The sequence below is a fragment of the Solea senegalensis genome, linkage group LG3, assembly GCF_019176455.1.
Source record: "Solea senegalensis isolate Sse05_10M linkage group LG3, IFAPA_SoseM_1, whole genome shotgun sequence".
Classification (NCBI taxonomy): Eukaryota; Metazoa; Chordata; class Actinopteri; order Pleuronectiformes; family Soleidae; genus Solea; species Solea senegalensis.
The window spans coordinates 14,367,657-14,390,216 of record NC_058023.1 but is presented as its reverse complement, the minus strand read 5'-3'; the positions used below and the strand labels follow the sequence as shown (position 1 = coordinate 14,390,216).

General features: G+C 40.0%; 1 protein-coding gene across 33 annotated transcripts in view; it reads right to left on the bottom strand.

Annotated features, from left to right (window-relative positions):
• Positions 1 to 22,560, bottom strand: part of LOC122766725 (receptor-type tyrosine-protein phosphatase delta-like) — a 315,856-nt gene that overhangs the window by 216,302 nt on the left and 76,994 nt on the right. For all 33 annotated transcript variants that reach the window (XM_044021823.1, XM_044021830.1, XM_044021826.1 and 30 more), the window contains exon 4: positions 11,569 to 11,592. The gene's annotated coding sequence lies outside the window, so the exon portion shown is untranslated. The remainder of the gene's footprint in view (positions 1 to 11,568; positions 11,593 to 22,560) is intronic.

The following is a 22,560-nucleotide window of genomic DNA, read 5'->3' as shown; positions in this document are numbered from 1 at the left end:
CGTCATTTGCCATTCTAAATTTAAAGATGTTGCCATTGCTATTCTTGTTGATGTGTTAGGAAAAATAAATCAAACAAAAGTGAGAGAAGAAAAAGTTCCTCAAGGATGTTGTGTCACGTTTATATATGTTCTGTTCTCTGGTGTGTCATAAATTATTCAGCATACAACTGGCACCATACATGTAGGATCTCCCTATGGTAAAGTTAACGCCTGCTATGTTGTTGACAGCTGTAATGTCTGCTCTTCCTCGAATTCGCTGCTCTTTGAAACAGACTGGATGGGAGACAAATAGGGCAGCGTTGTACATGTATGTATGACAGTATTTCACATAACCAGAGTTGAAGAGTAGCTCACACAAACCTCTTAACAACCTCAAAGTGGGGTGCTAATGCCACACCTCTTTGTCTCTGTCACCGCTTGGGACAGAGACACAATTCTTTCTATTCACTCATAGTTACGAGTCTATGAAATAACAACTGGCCCATGTCTGAAGTGTTGCATGTGACGGTGTCCGTGACACAAACACATGTGTGTGGCTATGTGTTGGTAGTCCAGCATTGAATCCAGCTGTCATCATCAACACATTGTTCAACACCTCAGGATTGTGATAATAGTTATAATAGTATAATAATATTTTTTGTTTTTTTTTACACAAAACAGTAAATGCTACTCATGACAATTGAGAGTTTTTGTATTTCTTTCTTTAACAAGTCATCTAATCCACACAGAAAAGACTTAGAGCTAACACTCAACGGAGAATAAAGCTATTCTGTAAGGATGTGCTTAGTCGCAGCAAAGTTGTGGGCTAAAATCTATCTTCTGCATTCTAACATTCTCCTAAGACAATGTAGTCAGTGCAAGAGTAAATGTTAGGTACCACTTAAGTCATTGGTATACTCTCGAAATGACGAATGGATAATATGCGTCATTCTCTCCCGGGGATGTTAAACGTTTATACATTTTGTGCCCCGTTAATTTAATTTGGAAATGATGCAAAGAGAATCACAAGTGTGATCCCTTTAACACAATAGACATCTATATAAAGTTTAAGTGTGAAAACCCTTCAAAATTAGAGCAGGACTGTTGTCATGGTTACAGTCATAGACATATGGCCATGGTTTAGGAAAAGGTTTGCATTTGGGTTGGGTTTTTTTGAATATTTACTGCATTATACCGTATTAAAGTCTTGCATTTTGTGTTTGTAATTTTTGTTTTTTACCTTGTTTATTTCTGAGCAATTGCTAATGTTGCCACTGGAAGTTATATGATGTAACTGTCGTCCACATTTTGGCAGCTTAGCTCAGAATTGATATGTCCTCTAATGTCCAAATATTGCATTTAAGACATTTAATGGCAACAGGATAACATTAACAAGAGTTGTGAAATCAATTTGCATAAAAATGTATTTTTTTTTTAAGAGGGCAAACTCTGTGTAGGTGGAATATTTATTTTGAACTAATGAATATACAATTTATCTTTCTCTGCTCACTATTCAGGAGTTAAAGCCAAGTAGAGCTGAAAATTAATAATTTCTTGCCTTGGCTACTGACCTCACTTTCCGCATTTTTCTTTTCCTGAAATCTGCAAAATTCACAGATACAACCAAAAAGCAAACAAACTGCAAGACATGCAGATAAAACTGGACTGAAAATATAACCCTGTTGTCAGATGACATAAAAGCAGTATTAAGAAATAGAACTTCCATCATACATGTGACACACACATGTGTTTCTACTTTGCTGCCTTAGTGTGAAAGCAAATGACTAAAACTTGGAAAGAAGCAGGTTTAGTTTTTAGAAGATAAAGGAAGTGTATTGGGATTCACTGGTGAGAATCAACAGGCAGTCCCAAAATGTGCTGTGGCATTGATGCGTCTTGTCTAAGCAGAGCTACAGTGTACAGCGCAAAGCCATGTGCTGGAGAAATGGACTGTCTTTGCTCTGAAATCAACCCCTCACTTCCTTTTCTGCAAAAAAACATGTTTGAAAGGTGGAAAAAAAACAACGTGGCATGAAAACTGGAAATGTGTCTTCACAGAGACAAATATTGATTGGGCCATTCTTGGGTTTGATAAACAAAGTGTCAGGCAGATACACACCTTCATGTCTATCCCAACCTATTGAGTTCCAGTACCCCAACGAAACAAACAAACATACTTTTATCTTTAAAAAAAAAATGAAGATAGGACCAGCAATTCAAAAAAAATGCACTGTGAGAAGATAACATGTCATAATGAAATATTTATGCTCAATAATAACTGCATTGACACTTTTGAAAGTGCAAGAGAAAACGAGAGAGAATTAAATTCAAATGATATAGGGACATTTTTCCATTCTTACAAAACTGAATTACCCTTGATGAAGATAATTGTAATAACATGTCTAATCCTTCTCCAACACTATTTCCAAAATAAACGGTACTCTCCGATCTCCGACAAAGTCAAGCAGCTGCTGCCACTGGCAAGTGCGAAAGTGTCCTGCACCACATTGTGTTTTTCCATTTTTACCACTTCTCGGTCTTCTAACACAGACCTTCACTGGCAGTCGGGGGTGTACGGCCTGGGCTTGTGTGAGTTCAACCCTGACTGTCCCTCACACACCCTGGGGCTTTGTGAAAAATGAGACCATGGAGAATGAGATAATAACATTGTAGAATGGGAGTGTGTGAATCTGTGGCTGACTTCTGCAAGCTGGGTATGTGTGTGTGTGTGTGTGTGTGTGTGTGCGCGTGCGTGTGCCGACATAGTCTGTGTGGAACATAATTGTGTCCTCCCATGTGTAAAAACTACCAATCGTGCTCACTTAATGTTGTGCCATTATGGGTAAATTAAAGTTTCAGAGTGATCGATGGAATATTGACTGTCACATTATATGTGCACATAATGAATAATCCTTTTTAAGTCATTTCATTCACAATTTAATCTGGATATTAACTTTTTCCCTGCGAGTCTAATGGGAAGCAACACGATGGACAGACTCAATATTTTCTGATGCATGGGCAGATTACAAAATGGAACTGGGTCCACTGTTTGCACCTGAGTTAGAAGTGTGACTCAGATAGATTGATAAGACAGCAAATGGTTCACCTTCGACTGCTTTCTATGGTTCTGCATGTTAGCTTACAATTCAAATGTCAAACGCTGCTCAAGGTGTCCTTTTCCCAGCAGGAGATTATTGACATTGTCGTGCATTATTATTGATCTGTGTCAAAATATTGGCATGAAGTCAGAGCAGACAAAAAAATAGAACTGGATAGGATACAGCTTTGTAATTGTTGTGCGCACGTCGTATCAAGTTCATTAAGCTCATCATTTATATGAGATTTAAGCTCATTTGAGAGCAAATTACAGAGTATCAGTAGATCTATTCCATACAGTTTCACACAGTCGTACTGTATGTATTTAAATATCCATCTGGCTTTATTAGAAAGTGCTATTTGAGAGCTGTAGGTAAAGACACTGAGACTACAAGTGAAAACTTGTGGCATGTACTCTTGTGTGTGCAGTGAACTGAGTGAGGCGGACGGATAATCTCTACCCTGTCGTTCATTGGGTACACTTCCATGTAAATGTTTTTTAACTGCTCGGATTTATTAGAAGAATTAGCAAAGTGAAAGCTATGCCTGCTTTAAAATGACTGATGATTCAATTTAACACGAGACTGGATTGTGTTAACATAATCATACTCCACCCAACACAACTTATTCTCACTGAAGTCTGCTTATAAATGACCTGTTCTTGCTCAGTAATTAACACGGTTCAAACAGTGATGCCATGATTCTGCCATCAGGGACCCTGACATCTTTTGTACAGGAAAATGAACCGTCTGCAAAGTAATAGTATAAGAGTGTGCGGTGATTGGATTACACAGGTCTGTGCAAATGTTTGAGCTAAGGTGGTTAAAAGCTTGTCGTTTGCCTTAGTGCATATGACTGACGGCTTTGATGAATGTGAAGTGTGAGAGTCACGACTGAGCAAACGTTTGAATAATGGGTTACATGGATTTTGACATGAGACACACACATGAGTGAAATCAGAAATGTAAAGACTCACAAAAATTATGAAACAATAGAAAAATTCACAAGGAATTAGGATAAAAACATAGATAAAAAGTAGCATTTATGGTCAAAACCTGGAGGCAGGAACAAAAAATATTGGTTGGATTATTCAATGCTGTTGACTGTGCAGTGTCAGCTTGGTATTCTTGCCTACAGTATCTTGATTTATTTTCTTTGCCTGCCATCTTTCAAGTGAGGTGATAATCATGCCAGTCGAAAGAGGAAAGTTTGAGAGTGAGAGGATAAAAGAACTGAGAAGAGGATGTACTGTTACACGATAACAAATTAATGATGGAGTGTAATGCTGCAGTGACACGTGTAACGGCCTCTTCACATCTTGAAAAAAAACCCCACCAAATGAATACAGCCTGGTGATGAATGACTCGAACACAAACAGCACTGCGCGTGACATGAAATAGCATTCAGTTATTTCTTGTGAAATTGCACATATCAGCATCAAAGTGTGGTTTTAAAATCATTTTGAAGAATGTTTCCTTTTAGTGTAATGATAAAGGTTTAGGCAATGAGTTAAAGGCAATTCAGAGTGCATGAAACAAGACCAATTTGATGTTGGAGAAATAACATACTACTTTTCGTATAATCAGTTGTAGGTTCAAAGACATGAACATAATGATTACCAAGTGGACGCTTACCACTTTTGCTGACTATCACTACTCCAGCAAGGTTTCATTGTCAGAAATTGAACACTACCAATGAACATGGTTGTCACTTTCATTTTATGCCAACCGCCACGACATCCACACTGTATTGTGCTGCATACTGCTATTCCATCAAACACGTATTGTAAATTCTAATTGCGAAACATGAAATGACACTAAATGGTAGCTGATAAAATTTTAGGTATTACTTAATGCGGCTTTAATCTATGTTGATCTATGTTAATCTATGTTGACTGTTTTTTCAGTGAAGACCAGGTTATTATCCTAATACCATGTCTCAAGCTTGAATTCATGCTGTCCCCGAAGCCACTGTTCTGTGCTTACCCTAAAGGATAACCCTGTAGCCCTGCCTGTGGTCACTAAAGGCCCAGAGCAAACTCAAAATCCCGCTGTAATGTCACTTTTCTTGCTGCAGGAATGTCAGTGCACACATGTCAGAGAGAAAAAAAAAGAGAAAGAAACGTCCGGCTCAAATCTCCCATCTGGCCTCAGGACTTAATCCTTAACAAGGGACAGTTGAGGACGCATCCTCTCCTGTATTTGCAAACCTGGATTCACAGTATGGCAGGTCACAAAGGACTCATTAACACAAGTTTCTATTTTGGTGTTGGTCAAGAAAATGGAAGAAGTATTGTACTGGGACATGGAAGAACAGCTTTCTGTGTACATAGAGCTCTGCAGGGTAAATATGGTGCATCCTCTACAGATCCATGCTTAGCCACCACAACTGTGGTGCTGTTGGATAGTAAATAGAGAATACATCTTATTGAGTAAGTAGCTCAGCACGGCATGGCACAGCACACTATTTTGCTTTTCCATTAGCGACAGTCCTTGGTCCCTGGTACTTTTTTAGTACCTGCTCTGGCAAGGTTCTAAGCGAGCTGAGCCGATACTACGTGTGACGGTGTCAGACTGCCAGCCACTGATTGGTCATTGGCGTGTCGTCACAGGAAGAGGAGCAAGACATCTGACAGAGGAATCAAACCGAGCAACGTTGATCTGTAGATCAATTAAAAAGACTTAAAAATCCTGAAAACTTGCATTAATCTCTGCATTTAGCATGGAAATGACTAAAGTCTCAATATTTAACAGAGGAGTCGGGTGTATTTAGCCACAGCACTGCTGACGAGCTGCATCACAAACCCTGCCGTTGTATTTCACTGCAGGGACTGTGTCAGACGGAGTCTGTGCTCCGGTCATGCAGGAAGGACTGAACGATTCTGTGAACAAATCTTTTTAATTGAGTGATTCTAATGATTCAGGACACCGAAAACAACTACTTTACAAGTCCCTAGTCACTAGTTTGTGTGTGTGTGTGTGTGTGTGTGTCACATGTAAAACAAAGTCACAGCGGTTCCATGCAGCCGTGCGGTGATGACTCCCCCATGTTGGGGAGGTTCTATATTGTAATGGAGGCGGGACTATGTCGTCAAAAAGTGCCATTACATAAATGTTTTTTTAGTACTGTACCAGATAAATATCTATCTGAGAGGCCAGTGTGGCACACAAATTACCATTTTAAAAGTTGTCAACCCTGTAAATATTACACTAGCTGATGCACTCATTAACCAGGAACTTGTGACGTCAAGACTTGTCTCATTGTTGACTCACTCACTCCTTTGCAAAAATAATGCAGATAATGTGATGCCAAGAAATCCAGTCCATTGGTTCTAAGGCTGAACCTGCTATGTACAGACTGCTGTGTATGGGAATGAGAGAGGAAGGTTTACAACTGGTTGTAGATTGGCTTCACAAAAGATAAATTATGCTTTGCTCCTTTGCTCAAGGTGTCATCCTCAATGTGCAATAAAGGGATACATAAAATATTGCTGTCATAAAGGCTTTTGATGTAATATTCTTGAAAACAATTGACCTTTGCATCAGATACCAATACAAATCTTAATCAATTTGTCTCTGTCAAACATCGACCAATGACAATGACATACAGTACTGTGCAAAATTGCTAAAACTTAGCAATGATTTGACCATCCAGAATAATTATTTCTCCATCACTTTATTGGAACACAGCCAGAAAAAAAGACATGCATGTCATTTTAAAATAAAAGTTTCTACAATTTAAAGTGTCAAGTATTTAGTGTGATCTACTCTTACACTTGAACAATAGCATGGCCCTGGTCTAATATTTCATGTCAAAAGATTTCTGCTGTGAAAACAGTCTATTAGGCCAGATTTATTCAAGACATACTTGAGCATTAAATACACATATTGTATGAGTCAAACTCATTGACAGTGTGCTAATATATAATACTTTCAGTCACACCATTCCAATCCACCATTGAATAGTCATACAAACTACAAGGCTGGTGGTGCCCTGATACGTTTGCACAGTGCTGTAATCCTTTGGTTAAAATGTAGATTCAGCATATTTATCTAAACAGACCATGAACACAGCCTGTCTCGACTAAAACACCCACTGAAACGCCCACGAAACATGCCACCCTGTTACGAGCATCCATTCTGCACTGTATGTGGTAGTGCCAGACTGGCAGATGGGTTGGCCACCTGATGAACTCTGACATTCAACCTTCGGAGAAGCAAGGCCGTGGATTCTATCCAGTGGTCTTCATCATTCTCAAATGTTCTGCCAAAATGGAGGCAGGATGCTTGAGCCAACTTGGGCCAGATGCTGTGTCAATGGAGACCATATGACTTCAGCTGATATCCCAAAAGTTTATGCTGGTAATATAAAAAATGTTAGGCTCCATTCTGAAAGCAGCTGTAGGCCTTAAAACACCAGCATATTAGTGGTAGGAGTTTTTTTTCCCCCCTATAAACACACATTTTGTTCATGAGCAGCTTTGAAGCATCTGCATAAAATACACATTTCTGATAATTGTCAACTTAATGTAAGATAACAGGATGATGTAGATTCCCTGATTGTTTCTCATCCCGGTTTTATTATTGCTGCACCCTTAATTACTGGAGTCTATTGTGTCAGTTGTTTGACTGCCTTTGTTCATTTAATGACCAAACCCTGAAGACAAAATGGAAAATTATATTTTTGAAGAGAAGGCTAATTAACGCTGCTTATTAGAGAGACGTCAATGTGGGAATAACAACGTAAAAAAAAGAAAGAAAGAAAGCTAGAGGGGTTTGGGTGGGATACATGTTGTGACATATCAGAGGTTTCATACATGAGTTGCCACTTGGAGCATAAGAGGGATGTCAAAACTAAAAGCTGGAGGGGAATGAGAGTGAACTACAAAAGCACTGCAGTTTATTATTGTACAATTTAATTTCTGAAAAAACAATTACTCTGAAGTAAGAATAAATGTCAGTGTAGGGGAATGGCACTGGCCTTAAGCCAAGGTTTGATTAGTCCTAAAGACTTTTTATTGAGAACATTGATGTTCAAACACATTTCATTTAGAGCATTAATGATATAAACATATGTAAAAATGTTCTGCTAATTCCAATTCTGGTGAATAGAAATGTTATGCTGTGCCTGATTTGTGTCTAAGACCATACTGTCATATTGGTCCATAGAAGACAGTGACATGCATTCAGCTTAATGTAGGAATGCAACACATGGAGGATCTGGTTAACAAGGTTTACTTTCAATTTTGGATTTGAGTGCTTTACCCAGATGGGGAGGTTGGTGTGGCAATGGAGGTTATTATTTGTGGGGAAGAGGTGGAAAATTAAACCTTCTTGACACAGACATGGTTGAGGACACTGCCATGAGATTTCCCCCCCAAATCTGATTTATAGCTTTAAAATGCAAATAAACAAAAACGAATAAAAACTGTTGGTAGGTGTAGTTAGGAAGGGATTTGAGTTAATATGAACTTATGAAGCATGATAATGATTAACTAAAAAAGCATTCAGCATAATGCTCAAGGTCTTAAATCACATGTACACACTCAAACACACACTGTAAAGTGCACATCTGATACTTGGCTGCAGAACTGCTGACAGAAGAGGAAGGAGGACATCTTAACGTCATTTCTGCATATGTCGTTAGCTGCTGATGAATGCTGCCTTCCCCTCAGAGGGGCTCAAAGCAACTCATCATGATATGTTTAATGCACTTGTGCATGGTATGTGTCATCATCTGCGATGATGTGCAATTTATGTGAAAATATTAATTTGCAAATCAAAAAAATTGATCAGAGGAGTGGCAATCTCTGCAGACATAATGTGCTGCATGCAGATTGCTCAGAGATGCTCATAGACGGCTTGGTTAAACTGTCACTCAAACCTAACTATTGTCAAATGTGTAAGCACGGCAACAAGCTTCAGTCACATGTGTTGTTAAATAACTTAAATAGTTGTTTAAGTGGAACAATCCACATAGAGCAAATTGTACCCCCTGCAAGAGCTTCTGATAATACCAGCAGCTCTTTGACACATGGATGACAAAGTCTCCATTAGCTTAATGGCTCACGAGCCAAGAGAAACAGCTAAAAGAAAGTAAGCACTGAAGTGTAATCACCTACCACAGGAGGATAAATAATACCAACTTGAAATAGTTATTAATACAATTTAAACTTAGCAAAGGCAATCTATATAAACTAAACAACATTGTGAAAAAACATGCATTTATAGATTACATTTTGAACGATATACAACACCAGAAACCCAAATCTAGACTTGAAAGTATTGTATTATCTATAATTGCTCTTGTCCACTGAGAGACAATGGACCAAAAAATGTCAGGAGAATCCGCTCGTGTATTACAAAGCATTCTTCTGGTACTGTCCGGGCTGCCCTTTTATAGTTTTTACCAAGCACATATCTACTTTTAGACCTCAACAGCATAATGGTATTTGCTTAACTGAGCAGCCAGCAATCACTCTCTTCTCTGCCAGTGTCATATCACTGATCAAGTGTGGCTCAGTTCCTGTCGGAGAGAAGGGCTGCCAGACATAATGCAATAATAACTGGTGCACAGCTTGTCTAAAAGAAACCAAGGTCCTATTTCACTGCTGATGATACTGGGATGAATTCTTTGTGTTTTTTCTCTCGTTCTCCGACACTTCACCAGCTCTGAAGTCTGAAGCCCTTGAGCTTCTGCGAGCATAATGAGCCAATTGTGATTCCGCGCTTTAAATTGGAGAATATATGAAACGTGTGTGTGAGTGTGTGTATTGTGGACGGTGGACATTTCTTCTCCAAGTCAAAAGATCAAGCTTGAAGGATTATCGCAGACAGTAACAGTTTTTCTTAGTTATTATTTTACAGGAACAACTGCCTGTGCCAAAACTTGAGGGAATCAAAGGAAATACCACATTGCAGTGAGAAATGACTGAACATTTCCACTCAAGCATGAAACAGAAATTCAAAAATGTTATCTCCTTCCTCACATCAGTTGCATAGCAGAGTAGCATAGCAGAGTAAATTCATAGCAACTACATGCCTGGAAATCATCATTTGAGTTGAATGAAGAAGGCTATTCCGTAGCGCTTAGTGATTGCATGTGCATTGGCCATGACTCTGTCATTATGAAGATCGTTAACGCTTTCATTACCAAGAACATTATTTAAAGTTTCACTGCAACAGGTTGACTGTAATGTGAATGACCTTGAAGAGGGTAAACGCATCAACTAAGTGTGATTTGTACAAAATTGAGCAGCTTTTAGTCTCAACAAAGAGCACTCCTCTTATCCGACATAATGGACGTGAACCTGCACTGCTCCCCCACAGATGCCTGGTGTGATGTTTGACAGATTTCTCCCTTTCCAGCTAGGCTCACAGTAAATGTCCATCTGGCAGCTTCCCATGGGTACTTATTATTCTCAGCTAGCCAGGGGTTTTCTGTTTCCGAGCAGTCAGCCAGTGTCTGCCTCAAAGAGTTGAAAGCCAGACCAGAGTTGCTTGCAGATGCTCTGCCGGATAGCCAAACTGTGCTAGTGTAGTGGCATGCCGCTGGGTTTTCAATTACACAATGAGGTGGCGCTCTCTTAAAAGTCAAGTACAGTGAGGACAACGATGTAACTGAGACATAACACTCGCCAAGTCAGAGTAACATCAAGTGGTGATGAGATGATTGATTTTCCTTTTATGAACAGATGCTCTGTCATGGGTAGTGTTGAAAGTGCCTGCTGCCCTGGTCTAGGACCCTGCCATGCTGGATTCAATCATGCAGTTGACCTATTCCATTTTGTGCAACCCACTGCACATCTGTAGAATCATTCTGACAAAATAGAGGTTGTGTTGCTTTGTTTTCTTCTTCTGTTTTACATTGGTTTTATTTGTTTCTAGAGTACGACCGTTCCCTATTTAACTAAAGCGGATTGTTTTATTAGAGGAACAGTTACTCAGTCACCAAAGACACGTCAAACAGAAATATAATGCTGTTCATATTACTAAATGGTTTGAAAAATGGCCTCTTCATTTTTAATGTAGGACTTGTTATATTTCAATACATGGTCATGAGTACAAGGACAAATTATAAAAAGCTCCCCGAGAGGCTGTTGTTTTCCTTCGAGTGCACATCATCCAATGTTAGGTGACAGTGTCACCATATGGACGCTGTCAGCGACCATAGTGTTGACATGTTGAGGTGGGAACCATAGGAGGGTTCACCACTCTGTGTGTGTAGGTCAACACTGTCAGTGTATTTTATTGAACAGTCTGGCCAATTCGATTCTTATTTGAATTAAGCTGAAATGGAAGTCTTAAAGCAGCAAATCAACTTGCCAGAAAACAAACAAACGTATGTATTTCCATGCACACATGTGTGAGGATTGCAGAGCATTCAAACCCTATTCCATACAAGTCTCTTCCACATTTATGCATTCCCATCAATCCCAAAGACTCATGACAAATCAAACACAGTGTTATACTTCAATAATAAAATGAGTCTTACCTAATGAGGAATACTTGGTCACATCTGTAAGCAGGCCATTGGGGAAAACAGGAGCAGGAAAAAGGGGGGGGGGATAAGTGGGGAGAAAGAGAGAAACAAGACGTCAGCAAATTACAATGTACAGCAAGCTAAACTTCGATGCAGGCTGAGGCTGTCACTGGTTTCCCTGAAAAATGATGGTGTCCCAGCATTGTACAGACTGGGGGTTAAGAATAGTCCCTGTCAAGAGGGGGACATCATTTATTAATCGAGAGACATGAAAAGTCTGAGATAGTCTTCCCTGAGGATCCAGAGTTTGCACAACTTGCATTAATATGTGTCAGTGTTTTGAGAATTTCAGGGTGGATGCAGAGAGGATGTGAGCGGAAACCTTATCTATTAGTGACAAGTTTTCGCCTCTGTTGCGCTGGTGTAACATAACCACTGAATCCACAATTGTGCTCACACAAACATACTGTAAACTGTGGTGCTCTCATTTCTCCATGTGTCTCAAAGGTAATTTAGTAGCCCTCAGATACCTCTCGCCCTCTGTGCCTGGACCTTTGCAACATTTCCCCAAGCTTGTTAGTTTGACAGCTAACGTCCAAGGTTCCAACAGCATAATAAAATGGCAGTCCCACACTCCCAACAAAGACATTAGGGTGCCCCCTATACACAAACAACCACTGCCAAAAAATCTTCACTGTGTCACAACTGCTTGACATTCACATCGCCAAAGATTTATAGAAAGATGTATTAAAGGGTTAGGGTTCTCTGTGCTTGCCTCCACTTTTCCGTACTAACTCTATGGCAGCATGAGAAATATAGACTGGATCTCCATTACAGCGTGCTTTGAAAGTGGTCCCTCTACGGATGTACTCTTCTAAACTACTAGTTTTGCTTTCTTGTAAATGTGCAATAAAACTTGGAAATGGTGGGAGCTGACAATAACAGCGTGTAGGGTGAGGGGAATAGTAGACTCAGGACTAATTTTGAGTTGCCATTGCTTACAGTGCAGTCTAGCTGTGTTGCTAAGCAGAATTTGCTCATAATATGATTTATCACCGATGATGTCTACCCCACTGCATTCATTTACATTTTTGGTGTGCATGCAACAAAACCCCAGGGGGACCAACGATGGGGGAATGTGATTATAATATCTGTTTTGTGTGTGAGAACAAATCTATTTTCCGGGAGAGGAGGAAAGACTGGGGTTCACTCTCTGGGACGCTCATTACTATTCTGCCTGACACAAATTTGCTCTCACTGCTACTGTTGTAGCTAAACAGAGACCTCAGCTGAGGACCTTGAAACTCCACGCCAGGAAAATTGGACCCAGGAGAGAGGGTGGTAGGGACTGATGTCAGATTTCAAGAGGCACGAGAAGCACCTGGGGTTTCAATGACATTAGCATCAGTGTTGTTTCGGGGAAAGATTGTGAAAGACCAAGACACCCGAAGGGGTGAAAATAATCAACTTAAAAAACAGCTCTGTGGGATGTAGCAAAAGAAAAAAAAAAACATCTGGCATAATGTGCAAATATCAGACGGCAACAAGCGATGTAAAATGAAGAATTCCACCATTCCACTACTAATCTTCAAAATTCTACTTTTACAAGCATGTATTTAAACCAAAACTCAAAGGGCGAATCACACAAGTTCAATGCTCTCAATAATTCGATATTCCTCTCCCATTTTATCACATTTTGTGATTTAATAGATTTTTTGCAGTGCAGTGAAGATTATTGATTTTTCCTGAGTCCTGTGGTGCAAATTTGTACACCTAGCCAATCAAAACCAGTGGAGGTAGCGTGGGCCTAAGTGGATTAGACTAGCAGGGAAGTGTGTGTGTGTGTGTGTGTTGGGGGCGGGGGGTCTAGAGGGAGAAACCAAAGCTCTGGTGACTTCAATAAACCCACTCTGTGAACCAGGAAAAAGACAGAAGACGGAGACACTTTTTCCACCCGCTCTCACCCTTCTGTTTTAAGCAGATAAGCTGCTTCCAGGGTCTTAGTTATGCCGTGTAGAACCCACAACACGAAATGGAAACTTTTAACGAGGCAAAGTAAAGCAAAGATGTCTGCTCTACATGTTGTCTTTTTTCTGTTGATAAGAGGGATTTGGGGATGTTTGTATGGTCAGTAATGGGAGCATAACAAAATGCTTCTGTGATACAACATAGTGAGCATGTCACTTTTCACACATGGGTTTTATTGAACGGGCAGCCACACTATGAACACTCTTTGTTTGCCAAATTGAACAGGTTTCCTTTGAACCTTTCAAGCAACTGAGCACAGTTTTTAAGTGTTGCAACACATTTGGTATTTACAATACATACACAATGTCTTTTTTATAATCTAAAAATGTTGAGACTATGCTTTGTCCCGAAATTTGGATTAAAGAGATTAAAAAGATATCATCTGCCCTTGGTGAGATAGTTGTGGGACTTCACGTCCTCTGAGACTTCACAGCTATTGGACAAGGACATCAGTTTCCTTGAGGGAGAGTCTTTTTGACACAGCTGGCCTCATTCATCACACAACAATCATTTCACCACGGGTGCGTCACTGCATTTTAAAACACACAGAGGACCTGCTTTTGTTTGGTCTCTGACAGGCAACCACAACTACTGATAACTGCTGTAAAACAGGGGGGCTGGAATCTCTTTGAAAATTTGCAGTGACCCAAAAACATTTGCATTATTTAAAGCAAATCTGGACGGATAGTCATTACCAGAGGCTCAATATTTACCTTCGCCGAGGAGGTTATGTTTTCATTGGCGTGGGTTTATCTGCAAGTTTGTCTGACCTTCTGGTAGCAACTCCCTGTCTCCAGATATTTTTTTTGTGATGGGTTGGCGATCACTCAAATATGTTACCATTAATAAATAATACTTTTTGGTAAGAATCTACCAACTGCTGACATCACAAAAGTTTTCAACAAATCCTTATCAATTATAATGGTTAAAACAAATCCTATCTCCTAAAAACGCGGTTTAATCTCCAACAACTACAGAAGTCTGGTGTAAAGTCACTAGTCACTCGTGTGTGAGTGTGTGTGTGTGTCGCGTAGGTGATGCAACCGAATTGTGCCGTGCCGAGGCAAGGCGAGTAGAGCCGGTGGAAATACGCCATTAGACTACTCTTACTCAACCACCTAATTTGCAGCTATTCAGAGAACTAGCAGAAATCAGTGCTGTAACTAATTTGAGTTCATCAAAGAAAAAAACTTTTTTTATAGCCAATCCAAGTACAATTATCAATTATCATTATTCAAAGCATGCATATTATTTAAGAAAAAAAACTCATAGCCCATATGTACTGGTATTTGTGGTATAGGTTTAGAGGATAGAGCAGCATACATTCAGTTTTGCACAAGCTGAAACAGCACATCTCCACTGCACACTTTCTTCACAATGCCCCTAACAATGCTTCTTTCGAGCCATCGTCTTTCGTCTAACGCTGCATTACAGATTCATTTCAGTTTTTAGGTGAATCAGCCATATTCTGAATTGTGAGCTCTTTCTTACTCACTGACACATAGCAACGTGTACATGCACACAGCGAAGACTCAAAGAAAGAGTTCTGTCTCGAACATGGCTGCAGGAATGAGACACTAATTGGAAATCAAAAGCAATGGAGCTGGCAGGCAGGCGCGAAGGAACAGGTGAACCTCCAGCACTCGTTGTTGCTCAATTTAGACCATGACAAAAAAGAACCTGTTCATTGTGTCACCGTTTAACCTATTCACCAGTGTGGAATGTGAGCAGCTGTTTTTTACAGTACCACATAATGGGACAAAATGGATCTTGCTGGCCAAGCTCCAGCTCGCAGCAAAGAGGCCTCAGTGCAGGGAGAATAGGAGGAAAGAGTGAAACAGACACAGCCGAAGAGTAAAAAAGTACTGCCATGCTTTCACTGATACTGGGAGTGTTTGCACCCATCCATCTGAGCTGATATAATCATTACGTCTTTTTTGTTACAACAAAGAATAAGAGAGGCACTGACAGAGACTACAGATGGCCTGGGCTCTCACAGACTACAGAAGCGTCGAGAAGTTTACTGAAGTCAGACAAGAAGCCAGATTGGTTCCAAGACTGAGGCTGTTCTTTGAGGAAAAAAAATAAATAAATACAGATTTGCTCACTTGTTTTTAATCTTCTCAACTCGAGGTGTGAATAAGTACTTTGTGAGTGACAGCATGATGATCACACTTACAGAAACTACATCAGCTGGTTGTCAGACCCGGTGATGTCCGGTCTCAAGGCCGCTCAGGCATGACAGTAAGGGAAGGAGGTATGCTTATGTTACCACTGCAGCAGATGTTCTGTCCTTGTTGCAGCTGTCTCCGGTTTGAAAACAGAGGCACTGTGCCATTGCTCTACACTGTATATCTCAATCCTCAGATCTTGCTTTCATTTTTTTTCCCTCTTAGGTCAGTCGACAGTCAGATTAGTTGATGACAGATATGTTAATAACTAAATGCCTTTAATTATAAAATCATTCTAAATTGCACGTCCTCGTCTTTGTCATGATGCTTTAGATGTAGAGTTTGAGCTTTTCTGCATGTTATTGAAAGGAAGTAATGATGATATTTCATTTTCTACCACAATCTGCTATGCTGAGAGTACAAACAGAAAAGACGGACGAATCAAAGAACAGAGCTGAATCAAAGGAAACTGTGGTGTGATGTTTCTCCTTGTGGCCCACCCTCTTTATTTATTTTATTATTTTTGAAAAGCACTGAGGGCATTTAAAGAACTTTTTCAAATGCAGTTTTCTAAAGGAATTCTGTCTGGCAGACCTTGATGAGTGATCAGAAGTTGGGGAGATCAGAGACCCGTGGGCTGTGTGCAGAGTTCTGACCCTGAGTTCAGTTTCGTAGAGGTGGGATAAAGACTCTCTTGCCTGAGGAGAAGTAGACGGAAGGACAGAATAGAAGGGAAGTAATAAAAAGAGGTAGAAGGCAATAGCCTTGATGCCTCTAGTGGCACAGCACTGGCTTGGCTCTTCATATCAGCCACTTGTGAAGTCTAGTGGAAACCCTACAGGCAGTCGTATGTTGACTGACACGATCAAGGCCAGCTAAAAGAAGCCTGACTTGTAGTTGTACCTTCAGGCTCAGGTAAGAGTAAGAGGAGCAAATAAAGAGCTTTAATAATGTTTGAAAATTCACTGTCATCCTATATATTGGCATCTTAAAAAAAACAAATGTCACAAAGAATCACTTGAAAATTCAATGAAAATTTGTCAGGTCCAAGATGACAGTTATTTAGGTCTAACTGCTTTGTAAACACTCACACTGTCTGAAATGTTTATCTTTTAAATCTCTGACTCAATCAGATAATTAGACATAATGAGTAAACAATGTGGCTGCGAGACGCAAGCGTGCTTATTGCTTTTTAATTGTTTCCCTCTGCACACCGGGCTAGTTCTAAGAGCTCAGGTACCTGTGTGCGTTGGCCCATGCAAGGCCAGGTGCAGTCATTACCACGGGACAGATGGATCAGCAGAAGCGGTGCTCGTTTTTACATGCAAGGCAACACGGTCGCTGGCATATGTAGGCTCATCATTAAAATTGACCTTTGACCTTGCAGAGGGTGCCTGTCATTCTAATGGATGTTAATTAAGAATGTCCACCGGTGTGGAGGATGTGGTATTCTCCCTCCGTTTGCGCATGTTTCTGGATTGCGAGGAAGTGTTTTTCAAGCTCTTGCACACAGTATTACTTTACATGCATGCATTTATTCATGTGTATTAGAGAAAGAAGTCGTGCATGCTTTTGACTCCAGTGTCATGTGTGTTGGAGTTTGGGAGCTCCTTTTAATATTGCCAGTGCAACTACTTTGAAAATTCATTAAAGTACTTCGACCCCGCTGCCATCTGTGTGAGAGAAGTGTACGAGGGAAGCAGCTTGGGAGTGCAGGAAGATGAAAATTGTGACATGCGCAAAAGCATGCGGGTGAGCCCCTAGACAGAATAAAGAGCCACTGATATGCCAGCTTTGAAATGATTTTTATTTATTTCCATTGTCGATCCGTGGGTTGCATTCAGTTTTGATTTAGAGATAAAGACTGAGCTGAGATAACATCTTGCTCTAGATAAAACAATTGTAATGTAGCCATGATGCCAATAAAATCATTAAAAAAAAAAAATCCCTATGAGGGCTAATTAAAAAAATGCTCAACACATTGCTGAGTGTCAAGCTAAAATCTAATTACATACAGTATATTACCAGAGAGGAGAGCCACCCAATTACACTAATAAATTATATTTGCTAATGCGAATTACACATGCACGCAAATGGCTGAGGCAAATCATCCTCCTATACTGGATTTTAATGTCCTAATACAAATTTTGAACATTTATGCCGCCATGTCTAACACTTAGCCCAATTTCAGCATCAATTTAATTCATTAAGGCAGCTCTTAATCTGTGCTACTCCCCCATAACCACTGAAAATCACTGTGGTAAGGCGCTTGGTTAGCATTGTTGCTGTCACTCCTTCTCAGGCTATCTTCACGTACTGTCATCTTCATGCCAGTTACCTCTCGCAGTAAAGCAATATCTGTTGCAGTGTTTATGCCCTGTAATCACTTTCCCCTACACCTGATCTCCTCTTCATAAACTCTGCGAACCGACATTATTGCTGTTATAGTCGGAAATATGGAGCTATGTATTATGCATTAACGATGATCTCCCGAAGGGAAGACACACAGACTTTGATGCCAAGAAACGCACTCATGCATACACACAGGCATGCACACACACACACACACACACACATCTATAGGTATACTGTACATGTGCACAAGAATATGCACAAATATGAACACGTGACAATACGCACACGCCCAATAACACACACACACACACACACACATTTGAACATATGCCTGAAACTATTGGGGTGTAATAGAGGCTGTCTGCACTTTGCCTTGTCTTTCCTTCTTTGACACTAATCAACACCTCTTCTGCTATTAAAAATTCCTCTCCATGCCTTTTGATCTGCTAACTATCTAATTTACATGACTGGCACTCAGCAACCAGGCCTGGTGCTAGGGAGGTGTGACAGGGTAAGGTGGGGCATTGAGGAGGGGCTGATGGAGCTGAGAAAGAAGAAAGGAGGGAGGGGTGTGGGGGATAGTTCCGAAAATAGAAAATGGCTGCTTGTGGAACAAAGGATCATGCACTCAGGAATACATGGTTGAGCCGTTTCAGGATTTCACATTTCAGCAGTGATCCAAAGTCTTTTGGCAGCAAATGCTAATATTTTTATGAAAATGTGTGATGGGCTAAAAATAACAGCCAAACTGAGAGCGAGATTACAAGTAGGTGGGGAAAAGCACGAGAGACATTGCCTACTCTTTCTTCCACCTTTCTTCTCCTCCTTGTAAACTTCCCGCCTCTCTTTCTCCTCCTGGCTGACTCTGTGTAGTGCCGTGGGGCTTGCAGTGAGCCTGAACCTCTTTGGCAAGAACCATGTGCCTGGATGGCATTGAGTAGGCTGGGATGATGCATCCAGACAATAGGTGTAGTTGGGCAGGAACGCGGGGGTGAAGAGAGAAATGTTTTGAAATTGAAGGAGAGAGGGAGAAAGATGGGGAAGTTGTGTGAACCACTGTAGGTGGTTTCAATCATTCCGATGCCATCAGTTCCAACATCAGTTTTGCATTGACAGTGGATATTTTCCCTGGTGCGATGACGCACACACACAAACACACACACACATAGTGCGACAATGATAAATAGTAAAGAAGAAGAGTATGTGCACCAATTGCAATACATTTTTTGTATCTGTCACAAATATTCTCTACTTTCTGTCTGAAGTATATAACCCATTTATCTGATTACAACACTGTACCCAGAGATTACATTTCTCTGAAGCTAAACTCAACACACAAAATATGTTTTGTAGGAAACATCATGGCAATGGTATCACTGTTCTTAAATAAACACATTGAGGATGTTGTTCATTTATGGATTAGTCATAATTATGACAATAAACACATTGGTACGTCTGTTTGGGAAACTACAGCATTGGTGGTGGAAAATGATGATCTGGCTGAATACAGAAAGCAGCTCATGTTAACTTTTATTGACATTCAACCAAGCACAATCTCACTCTAACCTTAACCAAATCACTTTTTTGCCTTAATCTGATTACGGACTCTAGATGCTAACCCCTGTCTGGTGTTACATTAGTGCACCATCCATTCCCACCACTGAACTATGACTCTACTGCTGTTAATAACTTTAACCTTTTATTCATTGGGGTAAAAAAGAGCCTCTAAATAATGCACATAGTGATTGTGTTTCCAACAAAATGTACTATGTTGCCCTTTCATTGTATAGAGACATAGTTTCTAGGTCGTTGATTGATTGTATCTCAATGCTGAAACTATTTTCAAAACCGATTAATTGTTTGATTGTATCTCTTGGTGTTTCTCATAATATTTGAACAGTAATATTATTATAAAAAAAGAACAACACACACTCACACTCCCCATGTAATAGTTCAATATAAAGAAACTACATCAACAATACTTCGGCTAAGCCAGCCAAGAGGGGGAAAGACAGTATATCACCAAGGTAATTGGAATTTCTCCTTTAGGCAAAACAAACATTATCAAATTGTTGTTGAAATATTACAGGTGGTGGACAGACTCAACAGCTGATACGTCTTACTAGTGTTGGAAGGATTTGATAAATAAATATTCTATAAGTCAAAATATTACTAGTATGTGTTGATATTTATAGTTTGTGCTATGTCAGCCAAGTGGTACTCTGCTCCAACATCCGGGCAATGGGGATCAGTGGTAGAGTGAGTCGTCTTTCACCTGGAAGGTCTGATTCCCCGCTCTGCTAGTCGATATGCCGATGTGTCCTTTGGCAAAACACTTAACCCCATGCTGTGTCGGCAGCGTGTGGGTATGGGTGTGGAGGATGTGTGATAGAAAATGTGCTGTATTGAATGGGTGCGAATGTCAAAACTGTAGTGTAAAGCAACTTTAAGTGGCCATCAAGGCTAGAAGAGTGACACAAATACAGACCATTTAACATTTACATCCCTCATCACTCTCTGGATGCGGTGCACCTGGTGTCATCTGGCTTGGTGCTGGTACCTACATCCTACGGCCATTTAACGCATGTTACTTGCCTACTTAAACTTGCATGAAGTTATTACAGTGCCCCCACCACCACCACCATCCCCTCAACACTGACTGACTCTCTCTTTTGCTCGTAAAACTGGATCTTTCTCTGTTGTTGAAACCATGTCTGCCTCCTCCTTATTGCTCTTTTCCCTCTCATTACCTGTCCTGCTTTACTAATGTGCCTCTTTTCTTTATACGCCTCTGTTTCTGCCTCCTGAATAAAAGCTGGCTTTGAAAACCCCTCTTAATGTCACCCTGGTTGCACATATAAAAATCCCAGTCTTCAAGATAAAAGACTACCGAAAATAATACCAGCATTAGGGTTTCATATTTCACTGAATTTCAGTTCTGAGGGGGTCAGTGAATCTGTGTGATGTGGAATATCGAATATGAATATGTGGATGTGGTGTAGTAGTTTCCAGCATTTGCTCAGTTAAGACAGTGTTATTAGATATTCAGTGTCTGCAATAGTGTTTCACAAAAACAGCCACCATCAGCTTATACACCTCAAAATATATTGGTGGGGGAAATGAAACGAAACATTTTGTGTCAAATAAGACAAAAGACAACAGAGGAACGACACTCAAAAACAGAAAGCTGACAACATTGTGTGTGTGTGTGTGTGTGGTTATATAACCATTAGTAATCAAACACTGAGTTAGTGAGTCAGAACAGTAAACTTTGAGATCAATACTCACTATACTGAACCTTCATGCACGCTACACTTTCACCAGTCAGGGAGGTAAACAACAAGGCTTGATTTAAGGATTGGAAGTAGTCTGCTGGGTCCCAATTCCATCTAATAATAGTCTTAATTAAAGGTATTGATTGCTTATCTAAGCACACATAAGCTGTGGACATTCCCCACTAACAACCACCCACAGGACTAGTAATTAACGCAAATTTTAAGGTACACTTAACTTGGTTTCAGTTTCTCCCACCTCATTTATTTTGGCGGTGATTATATGATCATATGAACATAATCTGGTATGATTCAGCATTTAAAACTTTTGAAGGACTTTGCTATGTTACTGGGTTTAGCACTATACAATGAGAGCTGTCTAGATTTCATGGTCTTCAGAAGATCAATTATCAAGATCACCAATGTCAGACATTTTACCTTCTCTGGCTCCCTGAGGCAGGATTTTATGTCCCACTGTTTGTGAGTTGTGACTCTTGAACTTACTAAAGGGAAACCACTCTTAATGAATACTGGTTCTCACATTATTATTTGATATAAATGTAGTACTCCAATGAAGGACAGCACCTGTCTTGTGGCAATATATGTCTGAGAGATTTTGTTCTTTAAGGCTAGTTTTGTCTTTCACAAACGGATAACTGATTACACATTTTTTTTAGAACAAGCAAAAGCAAATAGGGTAACCCTTGGTAACGCTCAAAAGAATTTCAGTATTACATTTTCTGACGTTCGAAAGAAATTCAGTATTGCATGGTGAAAATAAGCTAAATAAAAATTAAAGGGCATATAACCAGTTAGCTTTCTCAATGTACAGGAGAGCAGATTAATTGAAATGATGCAGCAAGAGGATATGCACAGTGTGAATGTTAATGGTACATAAACGAAGGTTAAAACTGTGAAAAAAACTCCTAATAGAATGGAGGGCACAGAAATTGTGAATTTGATCACAGCCAATGAAATTTTGTGACAGGGGTCAGGAGGATTGTTTTGGTACAATGTGGGATGACAGTGCTGTCATGAAAATTCATTGTTGAAGACACAACTGTTTTTTACAGTGCTGTGAGTGCAGAATAAAATAGCTTGGTGATTTATCATACAAGGAGAAATAGTTTAAGAAAACTGAATGGAGAAGACAGATGAGGAATAAGAAGTGCCTGACA